The following is a 19,598-nucleotide window of genomic DNA, read 5'->3' as shown; positions in this document are numbered from 1 at the left end:
ACAGATTCTATCTTTGATCTTATTAAGCTATCGCAACCAGTAGTAGGCCTATTAGATGTACTACTTGAAGTTTGAGCATTAAATTTCATAGCTTGAAAGTTTTCCGTAGTTTCACACTGTGAAACGAAACCCACTTGTTTAACTCTCATATCTGTTGACAGACAGAAAGACATACTTGTGTTGTAAGACTTCTTACATTCATGCATAACAAAGTTTGGAAGTCTAAAAAGTGAGTAAGTGAAGAGAATAAAAGTCACGCTAACTAATATATATATTATTAGTATTAGCAGTAGTATTAGTAGGAGGAGGAGAAGGGGAGGAATACTGAAGTGTTATTTTAATAATACTTTTGAGTTCATGCAAGTTCAATAAAAGAAGTCTATTCTCACGATATAATCACGAAAAAAGAGAAGAAATTCCCGTCACGTAAATCTTCCTAATCCCCGTTGCCGTTATAGACTAGTATCAGAGAGAAGGATCACGCCATGATGGATGAAAAGAAGAAACTGATTTGTCACACTACTTTGTCACTGAGGAGAAAACCTCTGTTGAATTGACGACAACCTGCAAATTCGCTATCTTGATAAAGTCATCGGAAATGAATGTTACAAGCCCATTCAAAAGACACAAGCTTTTGCTGTTGCAGTTTGTTAGAGCTCTTAACGGAATTAGTTCACTGTTAACTAAAGTTCTTTCCATAAAACTGGCTTTCACAACAAATGACATGTCACCATTTGGTAAGTGATTACTTCTCAATGACCTCAATTAGTTTTATAAAACAGAGATAAATGTATATGTGTGAACGATGGGACAGATTCTATATATTCTTCTCATTTACATGTCTGTTACTGATGCTCTGACTTAAAGTTTTGGAAGTCGATAGCTTAGCATCAGAAATTCAATCTAAACCATTTGATAAAGGTTTCAGAGACGTGCAATGAAATTTTGTTCTGTTTTACTGTCCATTTCCATATTGTGGGCTTTCAGATGAACATGATCTTTAAGTGTCTTCGTTTAGCTTAACTCTACTCTTTTGAATGTAAGTAAATAATTCAAAGACAATAAAGAATATAAAAATGTAGAAAGTAAGCAAGTAGTATCTATAAAATGATATTAATCAAATTATTAACCTTCACAAACCTTTCTCTATAGACCAGAAATCTGTGGTTCAATTTATGATGTCATAGTTATTGGGCACCCTTAATACAGTATACGAAAGGAATTGAAAACAACTATTAGTTTCTATAATAGTGTTTCGTAGGTACTAGCTGGCTTACATTCTACGGTTTCTTAAATACCAACGTCAATCACCCGCTTCGCTAGGGTTAAAATAAGAAAAATTAGTAATATGTTCCGTTAGTCAGTCACTTTTTACTATTACTGAAGCGATCTCTAATATCGGTCATTTCCGATGATTTATATATACTATATCTCTCCTTCCCCAAAGTTATGGGCTGAAGGATTTAAAGTTGAAGTTACTTCCGTTGGAGCTTTTAATTCACTTCTTTCTTCTTGCATGCAGTATGCAATAAGCAAATACATCACATACGCAATTAATTATAATGTCAGTGATATCTGCTGTTCACTGGACAAAAGACTCCAAACAATAAAGATTCAGCTTAGCCTGGAGAAATGGTTGCCCTTCGTTTTTCATTATCATTATGTCTCGAAGCAAAATGCCTGAGATATATACAACCTCTGCATACAACTATGTTCTGTTGGAATGTACAACTCATAGGATATGATGTTTTTTTTTAATCAAAATTTCCAGTGTACCCCTAAAAATGTAATAAAGAAATAACGGCCTCGTTTTTTAAAAAAAAATATTCAAATAGAACTAGACAATCGACATAAAATTTGGAATCCACCAGTGAAAACGGCACGTTTCTAGCGCTTGTGTTTTTCGAGATCTCATTGTCGAAAGGATTGGAGACAAACATATAAACCTAGCATTTTAATATATACCGATATAGATAGGTTCGTTACTTCTATTAAGCTATTGATTTGGTGACAGAACACCCACACATTAAGAATGTGTCAGATCCGTGTCAAAACGCCTAATGTCGAAGAAAAGATGTTATCAGCTGAGAAACAATTCACTTGGACTGTCAAAACTCCCATTCTCGGAAAATGAGAAATGGTAATTGGGCCTATGCCCTTAACTCGGCAATGCACTTCTGAGTAATATCTCTAGTTAGATGGATCTTGCATCGTTTGCCCTAATCCTCGTTTCGCCTAACCAATTTTCTGACACTTTTATGACAGATAAAAAATAAGCTTTATGTCCGCCATTTTAGGCGAAATAAGGATACTCGTTTGGCCTAATCCTCGTTTTGCCTAAAATGGTGGACTATAAAAAAATCGTGGAGATAAAACTGGAGGGAAATTTTTCTTCACATAGTAGGGAAAATTTCATATTCCCTACTATGTGAAGAACTGAGAAATACAGATGCAAAATTAGTTAAATCCTTCTTCCATATTCAGTTTCATAAACTGTTAAATCCCAAACCTGCAAATAACCTAATGAGAAAAGCAGAATCAAACCCGGTTAATTCCATATTTCAAACAATTTGAGGTTTCGTACTGTATAGGATTAGTTTAGTAATCTGAATATTTATTGCAACTCTTCGTAAATCATTCGAAATTTTATTTGGCAGAATTTGAAGTGTGCGCTTTCATTATTTTTTTTATTTTTGGATTGAAAATTGCAAAAAAAGAAAATGAAATCTTTAGTTTTACGTCCCACAGTTATGCCGGTTAGGCTAAAGGGGACGGTGATGATGAGTAATGAATGAAATGTTGGAATGAAGAAAGTGGGAGGAAACGGTAGAACCCCGAGAAAACCCACGAGCATGGTGTTTGTCCACCACAAAGTCCACATGGGGCGAGCTGGGATCGAACCAGAGACCCCAAGCACCGGAGGTGAACGCTCTACTACTGAGCCACCGCGCACCCTGGACTGAAAATGGTGACATTATACGTCTTAACCTAACTGTTCGTGAAACTTTTCTGTGCTTATTTGCTTTTCTTTAATAATTACTAGACAATGCACGCAAAATCGAAAGAAAACGATACTCTAAGCAGTGATGATCTTAATTTTGTTATCAGACAACACCAAAATTGTCTAGAAAACGTACAAGACACATGATAAACTGGAAACGAAATGTAGCCAAAAAGACAAGGTGAGTGGACTATCTATGGTTAAAAGTAGTTTGTTTTGTATTTCAGGGTAACTTTTTAGAACATTGTTGTATTTCAGAACATTGTTGGATTAGGTTCTTCTCTAAACGGTCTCTTCAGCTTCAGCAGAATCTCTTTCTTAAAATATCTCGTGTCAATTATCATTCAAAATTATAACATGCTTCTGGTACAACATGTTACAAAATTTTGCCACTTATTTACCATTTCTGATTCTCTTTCTGCCACTGTTTTGCTCAAACTAAACATTTGCACATTTTGTTTTGCTAATTTCAAATTCATATATTAGGACAATTGGCAAATTAATATTCACCCTATGTTAGTTCATAAAAGATTACAAACTCTTCCAAAATATAGTAATTCAGTTTAGAAATGTGTATGGATACGTATAATTAACTCCACTTGTAGTTACGAAGGGTTTGACGATTGAAAGCAGCTCAAAGCTTATGTTTTACAAAGAGGTTTTTGAGGAATAGAAAACCGAGAAAATGGTGATGCACCAGAGGACGACGACGATATGGATTTCCATTTAGTAGATGATGGAGAGGAGGTTACATTATTCAATTTTTTGCACATTTGGATCCATTGTTTTCAATTTAGAACAAAATTAATGTAGCATTTATGTATCCATATTCATTTCTGCCAATCTTCTCCAATGTATAGTTGATAATACAACCCCCCCCCCAATATTTTAGTAGGCATAATACTGATTTCTGACTGACACCCTTTCTTTTTGATAGGTTTTGTTTCTTGAGCCTCAACAAAATGGCCGCTCGTCCAGATGCAAAAGCTGTTATTTCCATTTACATACACAAAACCTGTTAAATCCAAACTATTTTCTTCAATAACGCGATTCACAGACTAGTGTGATTATACAGCTTTCGACAGACCAACACTCACATTATTCTTAATTTTTTAATGTTCACTAGTTTCTAATGTTATTTTACAATTATGACGTGTTTAAACAGTTTTTCTCGATTTGTCACAAATTTTAAAATGTGAATTTAACGGGTTTTGCTATTCACCTACTCATATATATTCGTATATATCCATGGTCCTAGTAAATACATAAAGGAGTTTTGGTAATCCTAACTCCTCGAAAATAGTTAATATAATATTAATCTATATACTTTGCATTTCTTAATTCTTTATATACTAGGGAATTTTCTCTTATATTTATATAATTTCCCTCTAGTTGAATTTCCACGATTTTTCTTATTGTCCGCCATTTTAGGCGTAACGAGGATTAGGCCAAACGAGGATCCTTTTTCCGCCTAAAATGGCGGACACAAATATTATCATTTATCTGTCATAAAAGTGTCAGATAATTGGTTAGGCGAAACGAGGATTAGGCCAAACGTGGCTACACGAGTTAGATGTATCACGCTTTAATCAGTAGGATCCGTATTATAGAACTTGGAAAATGATAATGGACATCAACATGAAATCAATGGATCAATCAGTCAATGAAAAGTAATATTCTACATATGAAAAAAAGCCTCTAGCAACTTACAGATAGTTTCTCTATAATATAGTAGCATCGTAGACAATTTAGTTGTAATTAATTACTCTTACACTTTAGCAGCATAAACAGAATTAGAAAATGAAGTACACAGATGCCTCGGGTTATTTCCCAATTTGGGATCAGTGATTTCCGTTCGTGACCGAATTCGATTTCAAAAGATCGTATATTAGTGTGTATCAGTATTGTCTAGAGATAAAAAAATATATATGCTTTCAAAACCTTTAGCTTCTTAATTAATTATAAATACATATGATTCCATACTAAGAGATTAGCCACATCAATGGCGTAATGGCCTCATATATATTGCAAAGCTTCTATAAAGCAAAAGACAATATTATAATTTGGAGAAGAGATTTGTTTAGAATATTGAACGTATTACGGAATAAAATTTTAAAAAATCCACACGCTATTTTTAGCTTAGAAATAGATGACAGGATATGATGTTACACTGTCACAATGATGGATCTTTTCGTATTTCTCATATAAAAAAATCTCTAAATTTTCCCCACTCTTTCAGAGTATATTCTGGACTGTTCTCTTTTCCAATTTTAATATTTCCTTTTGCTTTACAGCCATTTAGTAAACCATAAAATTAAGGAAAATTGAGATCTAATGACTTAAGCATAGATTGTACAAAGTAAGAAGCTTGTACAACATAAAAATGTATATAGGGTTACATGTATAAATGACTTATTTCATATGAAATCCTATGCATTCTAAAGTACTAGAACGAGAAGAGCAAGAAAATACACAAAAGTAAACATACGAATCAAAACAAGAAGGGAAGTAATACTGCAATTGTAATGCGAATCTTGTCTACAGCGTAACTATATTCGTACTGCATATTAAAATTGTGTATACTACAGCTGTATCATTGAGTTCTTTTGGCATTAAGCATATTATCCTATTATGAATATTAGCAATTTTGTATTGTAATATAAGCCTGTAAAAGTAATAGCATTACTGAGTTAATAATATCATAGCATTACTCAACTAAAAAGAATAAAGGCCAAGCCAATATTAATTGATTTTGCACCTAATGATGTCCACGAGACTAGATTTGAGTCTGTCTCATCTGGAAAAGGTGTCACGAAGTACTCTCTCGTCTCGAAAAGTATATCTGTTTCTATTGGAATAGCTCCGTCTCATTCGTCTCATATCTCTTGACGAAAGTTCAATCTTGTCGGCGCGGTGGCTCAGTGGCAGAGCGTTCACCTCTGGTGCTTGGGGTCCCGGGTTCAATCCCAGCCCCGCCAAGTGAACTTTGTGGTGCACAAATACCGTGCTCGTGAGTTTTCTAGGGGTTCTCCCGTTTCATCCCACTTTCTTCATTCCACCATTTCACTCATCTCTCATCATCACCGTCTCCTTTAACCTAACCGGCATAATCGTGGGACGTAAAACTCAAAGATTTCATTGCACGGAAGGATTCTGATAACTTCCAGATGAAATTAAAAAGAGAAAATAGGCTATATATTTTGTGTATAAATTTACAAAACCAGACAAGACGGGAAAAGCTTTCCGAGAACGAATACGAGATGCAATGAGAAATTCTTCGAGAATCAAGACGAGACGAGACTTCTATAAAATTGTACGAGAACGAGATAAAAAAAACTTATTTCTCGTCTCTTCTCATAACGTCAGCAAAAGTACGGGGGAAAAAAAATACCAAAATCACTATTAAAACTAATGACCATTTTGGTCGTTTATTTTTGTTCCGTACTTAATACATGCTTCAAAACACCGGACAATCTGACTGTTTCAACAAACACTGATAAGTAAAGACCCATCTTCCTGCAAAGCTTACTAACCTATACACAGCGGTTTGTTTTAAGTTGCAGACAACCATCATGCGCGTTCATTTTGTCGAGTTCTTCCGTTTCTTCACGCTAATTTCATTCCAGCAATTTTCCCATAATCATTTAATGTTAATTTCTGATCTATTTTTTTTAGCCTAAAGGGAATACTGTATAACTAATTGAAGTTAAACTACAGATTAAATTCCATTTATAAGTAGGTTTACAATTTATGCATGATCAGATGTGCACACGTGTAGTTAAATTGTTAATGCATACACCTTCGGTCTACTTCATCCCCAGTCCCGGTGAGCAAACAGAATTTTCTGTTTGAAGCCAATATTGTGAACTAATTCGGGACTACTTAAATTCAGAGATGGTGGAGTTTTGTAAAATAATAGTAAAAAGAAAAAGAAATGCCTATGGGAGCCAATATAGACTACAACCCATTCGCTGAGAATTTAGTATACACGATCAAATGGCCAGAATGTGCGTTATTTATAATTGGACATACGAAATTATTCTTATTGGTTACATTTAATTATAGGAAGTATGTACGTGAAGTGTTTATTTTATTTTATTTTTTTTTTTAAGTTTAACGTTACATGATTATATACCGAGGCTAAGGAAGACGGCGATGAGATAGATGATTATTGCGGAATGACGAAAGTGGGAGGAAAAGGAAGAATGCTGAGAAAACCCGTGCACACGGTATTTATCCACTACATAGTCCCAGTGCGGGAGCTGAGATCAATCCAGGGACCCCACGCGCAAAAGGTAACCGCACTGAGAAAAAAATGCATATGGCGTACGTAGGCTGTCAGGATCTCACATACAAATGGGACTATATAAAACATATAGCTGACGAAGGTAACATATATATATATATATATATATATATATATATATATATATATATATATATATATATATATATATATATATATATATATATATATATATATATATATATATGTATGAAATATATACCGAAGACTGTTAGATATCAGACATCCTGCAACGGCATAATGTAACATCTAAGGGCACACGGATAACGTATGCTCCGTACTGATTTCTGTAGTAAGCAAGCGGATTCCATATATTTGTAAACATACTGCTGTCCGGAGAACGGATTTTTCTCAGTGTGCTCTCTGATTTAGCCACCGCAGCTATATGTGATTAAAGAATATGTGTGCCACCATTAGGGAAAGAAATAACACAGAATATAATTTGCTAGTGAACAAAGTATTTTGCTGTATAGCCTACACAGTACATAATAAGCAACAATTTCTCCCAGCAAAATATTAATAATAAAAATTGTCAGTTATATTAATGGCAACGAATTACAAACTTTTTTAGTGTCATGGAAATTCGTTTGTTTCTATTTTTTCAAATAAATACACAGGCGAATTAACCCTTAAGCATATTATTTTATTCTAATCGATGTGATCTTTCAACTGATATATGCCTTATATTTGGACAATATTTTAGTTAAACAGAAGTTAACAGTTAAGAGTTTTAGACTATAATTCGTTAACCATATCAATTTCACTTCAGTAACTGGCATAGTGCTTGTGCAGCATCAAGTTTTAGGTTTACAAATATATAATTGGTTATCTCAATTTTCTCAAAAACGCCGCATGCGCTTTTGTACTCGCCCATATAATTTGGTTTAGCTCAATAAGGTCTATCTATTGATATATGGAGGCTTATGATTAATTATCTGAAAAATTAACGATTAAATTACTCAGTTAAAAAAATGCTAATGTTTAATTTAATCAATTATTATTTCCGTTATTATTTAATCAATTAATATTCGTTATTTTCCCCCTCAAAATACATGTGAAATGGATATTTCACAAGGACATGACACTGACATGATACGTTATACACTAATCCTTATTACTATATTTTTACACTATACATAAACAGTAAAATTTCATCATAATGGTTTTTCCCACGTCTTTTATTTTATTTACTAAATTTTGCATTAATTTTCACAACATATGAGAATTTTCACGTAAAAAAAAACAAAAAAAAAATGAATTAACTTTGCAGTTTATTTAGATATTAACTGTTACTTTTTTTCTAGCATTGATTTTTTAATTTAATTAATTATTTTTTCAGTCTTAATTTTTAATTTAAATCCGTTAAAATTTTCATTAATTGTTTCAACTATGGATGCACGTCTCACCTTTGGACATTTATTCCCCGCCAAACGCTAAAAATATTGTGGAATGTTCTATATTATGAAATTCGTTTCACTTTCTTTATTTTATTTAACTGGTTTTAGTCTTTTACCATAAAAAGAGCGTAATGGACTACGACTACAGGCCATCGTCTGCTATGTGGATTTATCTTTCTACCGTTTCTTCTATGTATAGAACAAGCATACTCTTTTATTGTAAAACTGATATAAAGACATTCCAAATGCTTTTGATTCATTTATTTTTATACGAAAGAAAAAGAACAAGAATCTATTTCGTGAATATAAAGAAATATGCTGTTCTCAAGGCAGCACCAGAACATAAGATTTTAATTTAAGAAACTACTTTGATAGCCACTAAAAGCTTTGTCCAATAATTTTATTTTCCCTCGTCGTTTCCTTGCTTTCACTTTCACACACCACACTCACCACACTCACTACACACACACACACACACACACACACACACACACACACATATATATATATATATATATATATATATATATATATATATATATATATATATATATATATATATATATCAGCATCAGCTTCGAGAACTGCGTTCATGATTAGCATGAAAATAAAAGTACAACGAAAGAGAGAAACAAAACTTACAAAAGCATAATTTACCTAGGTATAAAATCCATTAGAAGTAATTGGCAAAATTTACACTTCGTGTAAGGCGTATTTAGATTTAAAAAAAAAAAAAGAGAGAGAAAGAGTAGCATGTAAGAAATAGTAACAACGTTTTGAGATATATTTAAATTTCTTAAATATGATGACTATGAAGAGGCAAAGTATGAAAAAAAAATAAAAAGTTACTATGAAAATCGAAATCCAAAATATGAAAAAAATATTAGCTTTAATAATGTACTTTTTAAACATGAACTTTATGTATATTTATTACCTTACATTTATCACGTATTCGTTAACTTTTATAAAACGTAATCAGGTATAGGTTTATATCATTATCCACCTATAGGCCTACTATTAGGGTAGACTATACAAAAGCGTAGAAGTGTCTCATTCATCATCGCCCACGAAATACTAACACAAATAAAATCCGTAATTTTGATAGATAGTTCATTTTGTCATGAAAGCAAGAGATAAGGAAGGATTTTTGAAAAAAAAAAAAGTATCCTAAACAGGTTAACGGGGCCTTTTTTTTTTTTTTTTTTTTTGCCAAGAATAAGGTATCTTACAAATCCTTGAAGTTGGGAAAATGAAGTTCGGCATACAAATTTTCCATTAAGAAAAACTCAACAGGTGTTTCAGAGTTTTTGAAAATTCCGCATCTAAAGGGGAATGGGCACCAATATCTATATTTATATTTTCCACTATTTATTCAGAAAATGTCAGGTATAAGGATTCGCTAAAGTTGGAGGTATAATATTCGACATTTAAACTGAACTAAAAATAATGGAATACTTGAGCGTTTTCGAAAATCCCGTTCTTAAGGAGGTAAGAGGGAAGGGGAATTTCTATAATATATACATTTTCCAATATTTATCCAGAAAACGCTAATGTAAGGACTTGCTAAAGTTGCAGGTTTACAATTCGATATGTAAAGTCTTTATTAAATATAATGGAATACATGTATCAACGTTTTCAAAAGAATGCTTTCGTATTTAGCAAAGGATGAAACTTCTCAAATACTAAAATTTGCCACTATTTAGGGTCTATTCAAAAGAGATCCAATTAAAAGATTTGTTTAATTTGGAGGAGTGAAATTCGGTAACAGGTAATTGTTATTTTCACCTGCTGAAGTGTTTCACCATAATTAATACGAGTATTAGTACGACCGACACCACCGTCTGAGGATCTGGAACTTCAGTCTTGGCATGGCGTTGCCACCAGAAAGCACGTTACCCAAGAATTTCAAATAAATCTGGAATTATTTTTCTCAGTGTGATTAGCACGAGGTTCGGGGCTAAGGTTTTTCTCATGTCACTTTCAATGATTACCTTACGGGGAAGGGGTTCAAACCAGGGTTGATATGTTTAAAACAAAATGTTTAAAACAAGTGTTTAAAACGTGTTTAAAACGAGGGCTGTTGTTTTATTCAATTTGTTTTAAACGTTTTAAACAAAATGTTTTAAACGTGTTTTTTTCGATGGTGGTTGAACATGTTTAAAACAACTAAAATATCAGATTGAGTAAGTTAATTTAATTTTCTAACAAACAACCCATTCTCCGCAGGATTTGTGCATGGAGTAAATTACAAGCAGAGTTATATTCTCATTATAACAGCAATTACTGAACGAAATTCTGCACATCAATGTGCGTATAACTAAAGCAACAGAAATTCAAATGAAGTATTTCAACATTTCTTAATTTCCAAGAATAACGGAGGTTAAACACACTATACACTATTCTAAGATCTAAATTCACAAATTCAAAACTTGGGTATTTTTTGATCACTATCATTTCCATAATAATGAAGAGTTCTCACATCATAAGCTAGAAGAAATTCTCTGACAAATACAATACAACTCATAGAAAAGAGCAGTGACTAGCCTACAAGGAGCAAATGACATATTTTAACTAAACAGTTTTCAAGATACATCTCTATATGCAACATGAGTAGCTAATAATGATTAATGTCTACGGCATAACAACACAATTAACTCTAGACGCCCGCCAGGGATTTTAACAAAATGGTAGACTCTCACGTTCGGGGCTCTGGTGACCTCCCTAATTATTACAGAGTCATGAGTTATACACCATTGGAAAGCTTATAGACCACAAATTCCAATGAGGTAACATTCGTGAAATTCCCGCCGTATTCGTAGAAAAATAACAGACATAAAAAAAACATTAAAAATATGAAAATATGGACTTTGCGGGGCCCTGGCAACCCTTGCAGCCACCCTACGCTGACAAAATGATTAATGTGTAGGCCACGTACTTGTGACAATAATGTAAGAAATGGTAGCCATTGCTGCCATTGCGTAATGAATTCGTTTTATGTAGAAAATATTTTCAAAAAAAAAAAAACACAGAAAACATTCATTGAATTAGACATTCTCTCCCCTCCCCCACTAGTACCACGTCCATATGCAAATCATTTTTGCTGCACACATCATGTATACGAACAAGAATTATGCTTCTAGACCACTTCAGTGAAATATATCTTGTGTTATATGGGACCGTCCCAAAAATAAATGTAAATTAACCAAATTTGACCCCCTCTTCCTCTATAAACAAGTACACATACAGGTGACTATCATGTAGGGGACTACCTCATTGCTTCACATACAAATTTTTATGGATGTACCACAAAGAGGGGAGGAATACCCGCCAAAACCTGATGAAAAAAATTTGATGAAAAATTAAAAAACGAACTTCATCCTCCCTTTCTCGGCCGTACATACGTACCCCTATATACATAAAATGCAACTGACGGAAAGCTTCATCCCTCAAAAATACTTTGGTACCAAATCATCTTTCTAGCTTAATTAAGGACTGAACTATTGATGTTTGTTGTAAAAATAAATGTAATTTACGTCAAAAAACTGAAACTCCAAAAATTGGCTAACTTTGCCCCCTCCCTGCTCCCCCATATAAGCAAGAAGTACAAATACACAATATTACCATGTAGTGGCCTACTTCATTGCTTCACGTAACAATTTTTTTATGAATCTATCCCCCAAGAGGGGGATGGCCCCCCAAAAAACTGTTGAAAAAAACACGATATTTACCCTCCTCCCACATACATAAAATGCACATCAGCAAAGCTGCATCTTTCAGGAATAAATTGGTACCAAATCCATCTTCCAGCCTTAATTTGAGGTTTAAGACTGAGCCATTGAGGTTTAAAGCCCTGATACAGCAGTTGCGTCAATGGGCGTTTAAAGATTAAGAATGCAGACGACCAGTAGAACGTAACACAAAGAAACTAAACTACATATTCCGAGAACGGAGATCGGGAAAATCCCGATTTCTTTCTCCGGAATTGAACATTTGGGCGGATCCAGATTAGGGAAGTTCCCGAAATTTGATCTAGCGGTTGAATATAGATGGCAAACTATACCTAAGAGTGTAAAAATGTAATGTATATGCGTATTTAGATTATTGTTTTAAACAAAATAAACATTTTAAACATGTTTTTTTTTGTTTAAAACAAAGTACTTTGTTTTAAACGTTTTAAACAAAAAAAACATGTTTTAAACATAAAAAACGTTCTTTATGTTTTTTAAAAAAAACATGTTTTTTTTCAACCCTGGTTCAAACTGTACGCGAAAAGTGCCTTTCAAGCTAAAGAGATGTAACTCGATACATAAACTACTTACCAAATGTAGATTGACACGTTTCCAAGTGTTTTCGGAAGTTCCGCTTCTAAAAGAGGCTCAATTTCTAAAGTATTTTATTTTTCATGTTGTATCCATAAAATGACTAAAATGATGAATGTTTGTACCGTTTAAAGTGAATTTGTACCAGCTTGTGTCGATCTGGAATTCTGTCAATTCACTTTGAATAGAATTTGTACCCTAACGGAGAAAAGGGTTTGAATTTTAAGATTTTCGCAAAAAATAATGGTGGCACCGTCTAGAATGCGTTTTGAATATAGTTAGTACATGGGCCAAACTGAGTATCTAATTTTACTGTGGTTAAAATCCACATCGAAAGCAGGAAAAGGTGTTAAGATACACCTTTCAAGTATTTTACATAAACCTATGCTTTCCGTGTGAAGAACGGTTATTTCAGCGCGTTTCAGAATGAAAGCTTACCATTAACAATTGACATTGTTGATATATAGCACAAACTTAAACGACAAAGTAACACATAAGGGAAAGAGTGGCTTAGCAGTAGCACACTCAACTCTGATGCTAGGAGTTCCTGGTTCGAACCCAAGCCACATAAGCTTGCGCTGAACAACATCATGTCCATGAGTTTTCTCGTTTTCATGTTTCATCACAAATTCTAATTCCATTAATTGTTTCATAAATATTCACATTCAGTAATCATCCATCTGCTTTACCCTACCAGGGTATAAACATGGAACTTCAAATGAGAAATTTAACTCGATTTTATTTTAGTAACATACAAAGGGGTACACGCCTCGGAATATTCAACTATCACCATTTTGGTTTCCTCAATTTTGCGTTATATCTCCATTATATATTGGGGGTACAAGTTAATCCTACTTTGACATTATTTTCCTTTCTCATAAAGGTAAGGTAAGGCAAATATGAAGAGACATCCTGCTGGGGAAAAAGTTCATCCCACTTTCAAAGGGCGGATTGCACGAGTCATTGCCTAGATAATACCTCAGCCTTAATCTGAGGTAGGTAGGACTAGAATTATAGCCTGGTTTTAAGGAGTTCCTACATCATGGATGGAACTCTGCCGGGTTGTGATAATACTGTGGGAGTCAGTATCTTGCGATATCGGGACGCATCCTGGCATCAAAGAAGGGGATTGTTAGTTCGCCTTAAAACTCTCGGGCGCCAACGTTGGAAATGCTGGAGACTCCCACTCGCTAGGAGAATTTCCTCTATCGGTAGATATAACTAGGAGATGAAAGAACATTTCCTGCTGTATGGGGTGGGAAAATAGATTATCCGTCAAGATAACACAAGGTCAGTTGTTTCAAAATTAGAGATCAGGTTAGCCGTATGACATTACAAAATATGAAGAAATATGAAGATTTTTGTTAAATATGAATATTTTGTCAAAATATTATAAAATATGAATATTTAAAACACGCTATTTCGACTCAATATGCCATGACACATTAAGATCCTTGTTCCCATTGCTATATGGCGCATAGTTTAAAATGTGTATTTTTATATTTTGTCTCTATCTAGTGATGACCTACCAAATCTGTCCATCTTTAGTGAAAAAAAAAATAATAATAACTGAAATATTCTCCAATGTAGCTGGAAAAATCAACGAAGAACTAAAGTACCAGGGTCCCTATAATTGAAATTAACATGTAAAATACTCTCCAGGTTTCTTCATGTTATTTCGGTATCTCTCCTCCGTTAAAAAAAAAATCAATTAGACACGTGATTATATGCGGTTAGATCTTATATTCTTCTACATCTTCTTGGGTGATGTCTGATAAGCACATGAAGCCTATCGCCATTATTTATGGATATCTACACGACCGTAATTCTATAATTCTTATTTCAAATAGCTACCTACATGCTACCTCAACTGAACATAATCTTCTCTCTCTAAGAGTTACATCAGAAACCACATGCATAAATAACCCAGCTGCATGATAGCTCTAATAAAAAAATACATATTCTTCCATTGGAATGGTTCCGTGGGTTTTCTGGTTACGAACATTTGCTGTAAGTGATTATTGGGTTTTCAGAATTCCTCTATAGAAAAGGTAAGATAGCTTAAGACATGTAACTAGAGATGCAAGGGCTCGGAAAAAAACCGGCTTTTTTGGAAAAAAAACTCGGTTTTTTCTGCTTTGCTTTTTTGCTTGGGAAATTTTGGGCTTTTTTCAAAATTCTGCTTTAAATCGATAAAGCAGACTTTGTTTCGCTTCCCTATAATACAGAAAGTCATTTAATTAGTGGTTGATGCCGACAATAATATAAAACCTCGAAAGTAAACCATGAATTTCGAAAAGATATTTTAAACAATTTTACTTCAACATTTTTACATTATGAATTCCAAAGGATTAACCAATGTATATAATAAACACATTTTAACCTCCTATATACAAAAGTAAGCAGAGCTGGCAAGAACCATGGTTGTTTCTGAAAATGCCAAAAACCCGTTTTGGGGGGGCAGTTTAAACCAGGTTTTTTGATTTAGATATTTTGCTTTATGTATTTATATTACATATTCACAGAAATAAGTTTGTTTCGCCTTGGTGTTATTATTCAACAACGGGGTTATGCTGGAAGAGGTCCCATAAGCTTAAAGAAGTCCGGTCAGTAAATTTCTTAAATTGAGAAACTCCCGCCCTATCCATCGGGAAAATCCCGTCATTCTTTTAAATGTAAAACAATAACGGGAAAATCCTGTAAAATTTAATTTGCATGTAAAATTTAAAGGTCAACGCATTATAATCAGTACGCTAAAACTGAGTGACACACAATCATAGTCAACGTCTTACGAATAAAATCAGAAAAATAAACACACTGCTGAACAAGACTGCACTTATTTAATATAAAAACACATTTACACGTGACGTTTCGATCTTCTATCCAAGATCCTCATCAGACGTGAGTGTACGTCTGATGAGGGTCTTGGATAGAAGATCGAAACGTCACGTGTAAATGTGTTTTTATATTAAATAAGTGCAGTCTTGTTCAGCAGTGTGTTTATTTTTCTAAAACTGAGGTATTAAATTACAAATTTAGTATGTAGGTATCATTGAAAGTCCAATCCAAGCTAATGTTGGAAGCTAAGTAGGCAATCGATAAATTTTACCAATTTTAATCAATATATTTAAGCAACCTTCGCTTCCTTATAAAACAACAGGCATGCAGAAATATATAATTTGGTTTCGTTTTGTATGTTTAGGCTTAACATCCTTACGTAATACCGAGGTTATCAAGGAGAAGACTTTTGCTTAAAGTGACATCCGAAAGAGTACTTGGTTTACACATGAAAGAAGGGTTGTGGTTCGACCGAGAATTGAACATGGGACACCTTAATTAAAAGGTGAAAAGGAAATAAGACTAATGCAGATGGTTTGACATGTGAAATGTCACCATGAAGTTCACACGATTCGCATTTTTGTTCTTTTAATTTTTTTTAGTTTAAACCAGTTATTAAAAAAAACAGCTGGTGTAAACGAGCCAACCCTAAGAGTAAAAACTTCTTTCAAAAAATACACAAATAACTAGCAAAATTGTATGTAGTATTTTTACTTCAAAATATTCCATACCCTCTTTTTGAAACAAAATAAAATTAAAATAAAACATAAGAGAAATACTTAGATTTGTATGATACAATTAAAGGCTGCACATGGTTCTGTATATTCTTGAAATTCTACAGTCAAGTTTTTTATAACCACCATCAAGGGCGCCCATCAGGGGGGTTAAGGGGGCGCTTGCCTCCCCTAGAGGAAAATGTACTTCAGAATATTGAAAATCCAATAGGATTTTTACATTAGTTACAGCAAAATTTGAAACTATTTTTGAAACGTCGCTTATACTTGCCCCTCCTTGGAAACCACAACATGGGCGCCCTTGATCACCATCACGGTTTACCCAGTCCTCAAGTTTTCTGAATTTTTAACAAGAGGGATTCAACATATCATTACGGAAAAAAAATCTACGGAATATATTTAAGTTAAGCTAAATACAACTGCACAACAAACGTGACTGAGTGGTTGGCTTTTGCGCTTCTATCGGGAAGTCCGGGATTCAACCCAGCATTCGACCATTCTGACAAAGCCTTCCTTCATTCCATCTGAGAATGTAGAAATAGTGCGTGTACTGGCCGACTAGGAGTGTAGGAGTTGGCCGACTTCCTTTCTTATTGTTTTTAAATCGTTATTATTACTAATTACCTGCAGTGACGGTTTTGCGAAGGTTAGAGGATCGGTCTTTCGGACTGAAGCCTGTTCTCCAAAGTTGTGGAATGTCTAAAACGAACAAAATATCTATTAGTTATGCCTTTACTCATAAACTTTAAGCTCCCGTCAAATAAAAATTACGAATGTTTAGAAAAACTAAACATTAGTAGCAAGAAAATCCCTCCCAAAACACTTTTTTAAATTCGCCACTGATTCTCAGTATAAAATGATTTTCAAGGTTGTATCCGGAAGATTATTGCTAAACATATAAACGAAACGAAATATTAGTTATGCCTGTACTCATAAATTTCAAGCTGCTCCCAAATAAAATTAGGACTTTTTAGAAAACGAAACAATCAGAGAAACCCCTCCCAAAGTACTTTTCTAAATCCGCTATTGATTATTTGTATAAATTGGTATTCAAGGTTGTATCTGGAAAATTATTGCTAAATCATTGCACAACTACAGTATAACAGAAATGTGGAAACACGGTTTGACGGACATATTGAAAAATATATGCTTTGACGGATATATAGAAAAACGTAAGTTTAACTTTCGTGCTAGAAGCTGGAGTACTAAGCTCTTAGAAATGAAACACGGATGACAAACTAAAATGATCTAGAGAAGGAAAAAAATGTCGATAACTCAAAAGTTAAAATAAAGTTAAATAACCTGTAAAATTGCCCTCAAATACTACATTCTTCATGTTAGCTTTAATTCGTAAAATATGTGCTCCATCCATCTTGATGGTGAATTACAGAGCTAAATATGGCATTCAGGTCGTGGAAATCTTATCTAACTATAGAATATACTATAAGAAAGCTATTTGGATAGAAAAATCATGAAAATGAAAAAAGCCAAAATTTCCAAAATTCTCGGTTTTTTTCCAAAAAAGCCTGCTTTTTATGTGAAAAAAACTATCGATTCAAAAAAGCCGGCTTTTTTGCATCTCTACATGTAACCGTATAGATCAGTGGTTTCCAACTTTATTCACCTGGCGTCTGCTATGTAAATTCTGCAAATTTCATGCCCCTGCCTTTTCAAAGACAAAATGTCAGTAGTATTTGTGAAGTTTGCTTGAGCCAAATTGTAAATGGTCATTACAAATGAAGCTTTATCCTTCTCCAAGTTATCTATCGAGGATAAGTTTTCCGTTCTTCCTCTTTCTCCAAAGATTCTAGAAATGGAAATGGAAATCACAACTGGCACTGAGAGCATCAATATCCCTGCATAAGCATGCATCCTGGCGTCATGCTACAATGTACTTCGAAGAACAATGAACAGTTAATAAAAATACGTACAAGCAACTTAAATACCGGATGGAAAATAATTACCTCCTACTTCCTCATTTCCCGTTCTGAAATCTACAGCTGACTAGTTCAATCCCTATATATAAAAGAAGTCCTGAGTGAGTGATAAACACCTAGTCAGATTTGGGCAATGCATAGGATTTGTTATGTAAGATACCATTAAGGAAGGATTTTTGGAAATCAGACAACGAAGGGAAGAAATAAGGATAGCAATTATTATATTAAAATGTCTATACCTCGGAATCTCTGAAGATTAGAGACATAAAATTTAATATTTGGGCTTCTTATGTAAAATAATATACAAGTGTCTTTTGATATTTGACCTTGAAGAGAAGAAAATGGGGTGAACGGAAAAAAGGGGAGATATTACAATTATTATAATAAGAGATCTATATTATGTTTAGATAGCCATACTTATATAGGAATCCGTTCAAGTTAGAGACATGAAGTTTAGTACTTGGACTGCTTATTTAAACACACGTTTCCAGTCATTATAATAAGATAATCATATCTCGGAATCCCTTAAAATTGGTACATGAAATTTGGTGTTTGGATCCTTCATTAAAATAATTAAATATGTGTTTCATAATATAGGCAAAATGACAAGTTCGAATTTTTAGCGTTTTCTATATGGAAGTTGTTGAAGGAAGAACGCAAAATATTGCTCACAGTAAAACCTGGCGGTATTTCCTAATATTACATAGACTCACACACACACACACATAATAAAGCATTAATATCATAATATTATACCAGTAAATCAACAAGAAATATAATAGAGCATATTTCTTTCAATACATTTGAACATTTCATGCATCTATTTTTTTAAATAATTGATATTTATCCAGATTATTGTGTTATGGAAACCATGTCTAAACACGAAGGGTCGCTCTCCATTTTTTGAAAAAATAAAATACATAATATGACACACATGAAAACTTCAAAATTTTTATTTACTGTACTTTGTATTGTGTAAACAAGAAAAATGACTGAATGTAGTTTAACGAATCACGTTATGTTCTATAGGCTAAAAAAGATATGATAAATACAAGTAAATGATGGA

The 19,598-nt window shown here is 33.5% G+C and overlaps 1 protein-coding gene across 2 annotated transcripts in view; it reads right to left on the bottom strand.

The window, feature by feature from the left end:
- LOC145693250 (bcl-2-related ovarian killer protein-like) overlaps positions 1–19,598 on the bottom strand; it is a 288,563-nt gene that overhangs the window by 185,524 nt on the left and 83,441 nt on the right. Inside the window, exon 2 of one of the 2 annotated variants that reach the window (XM_081769075.1) lies at positions 17,220–17,294. The exons of the other annotated variant lie outside the window; for it this stretch is intronic. The gene's annotated coding sequence lies outside the window, so the exon portion shown is untranslated. The remainder of the gene's footprint in view (positions 1–17,219; positions 17,295–19,598) is intronic. 2 annotated transcript variants of the gene reach the window in all.

Source organism: Thermobia domestica, chromosome 8 (genome assembly GCF_964235325.1).
Source record: "Thermobia domestica chromosome 8, izTheDome1.hap1.1, whole genome shotgun sequence".
NCBI classification, from domain to species: domain Eukaryota; kingdom Metazoa; phylum Arthropoda; class Insecta; order Zygentoma; family Lepismatidae; genus Thermobia; species Thermobia domestica.
This window is presented reverse-complemented; position numbering and strand designations above follow the sequence as displayed.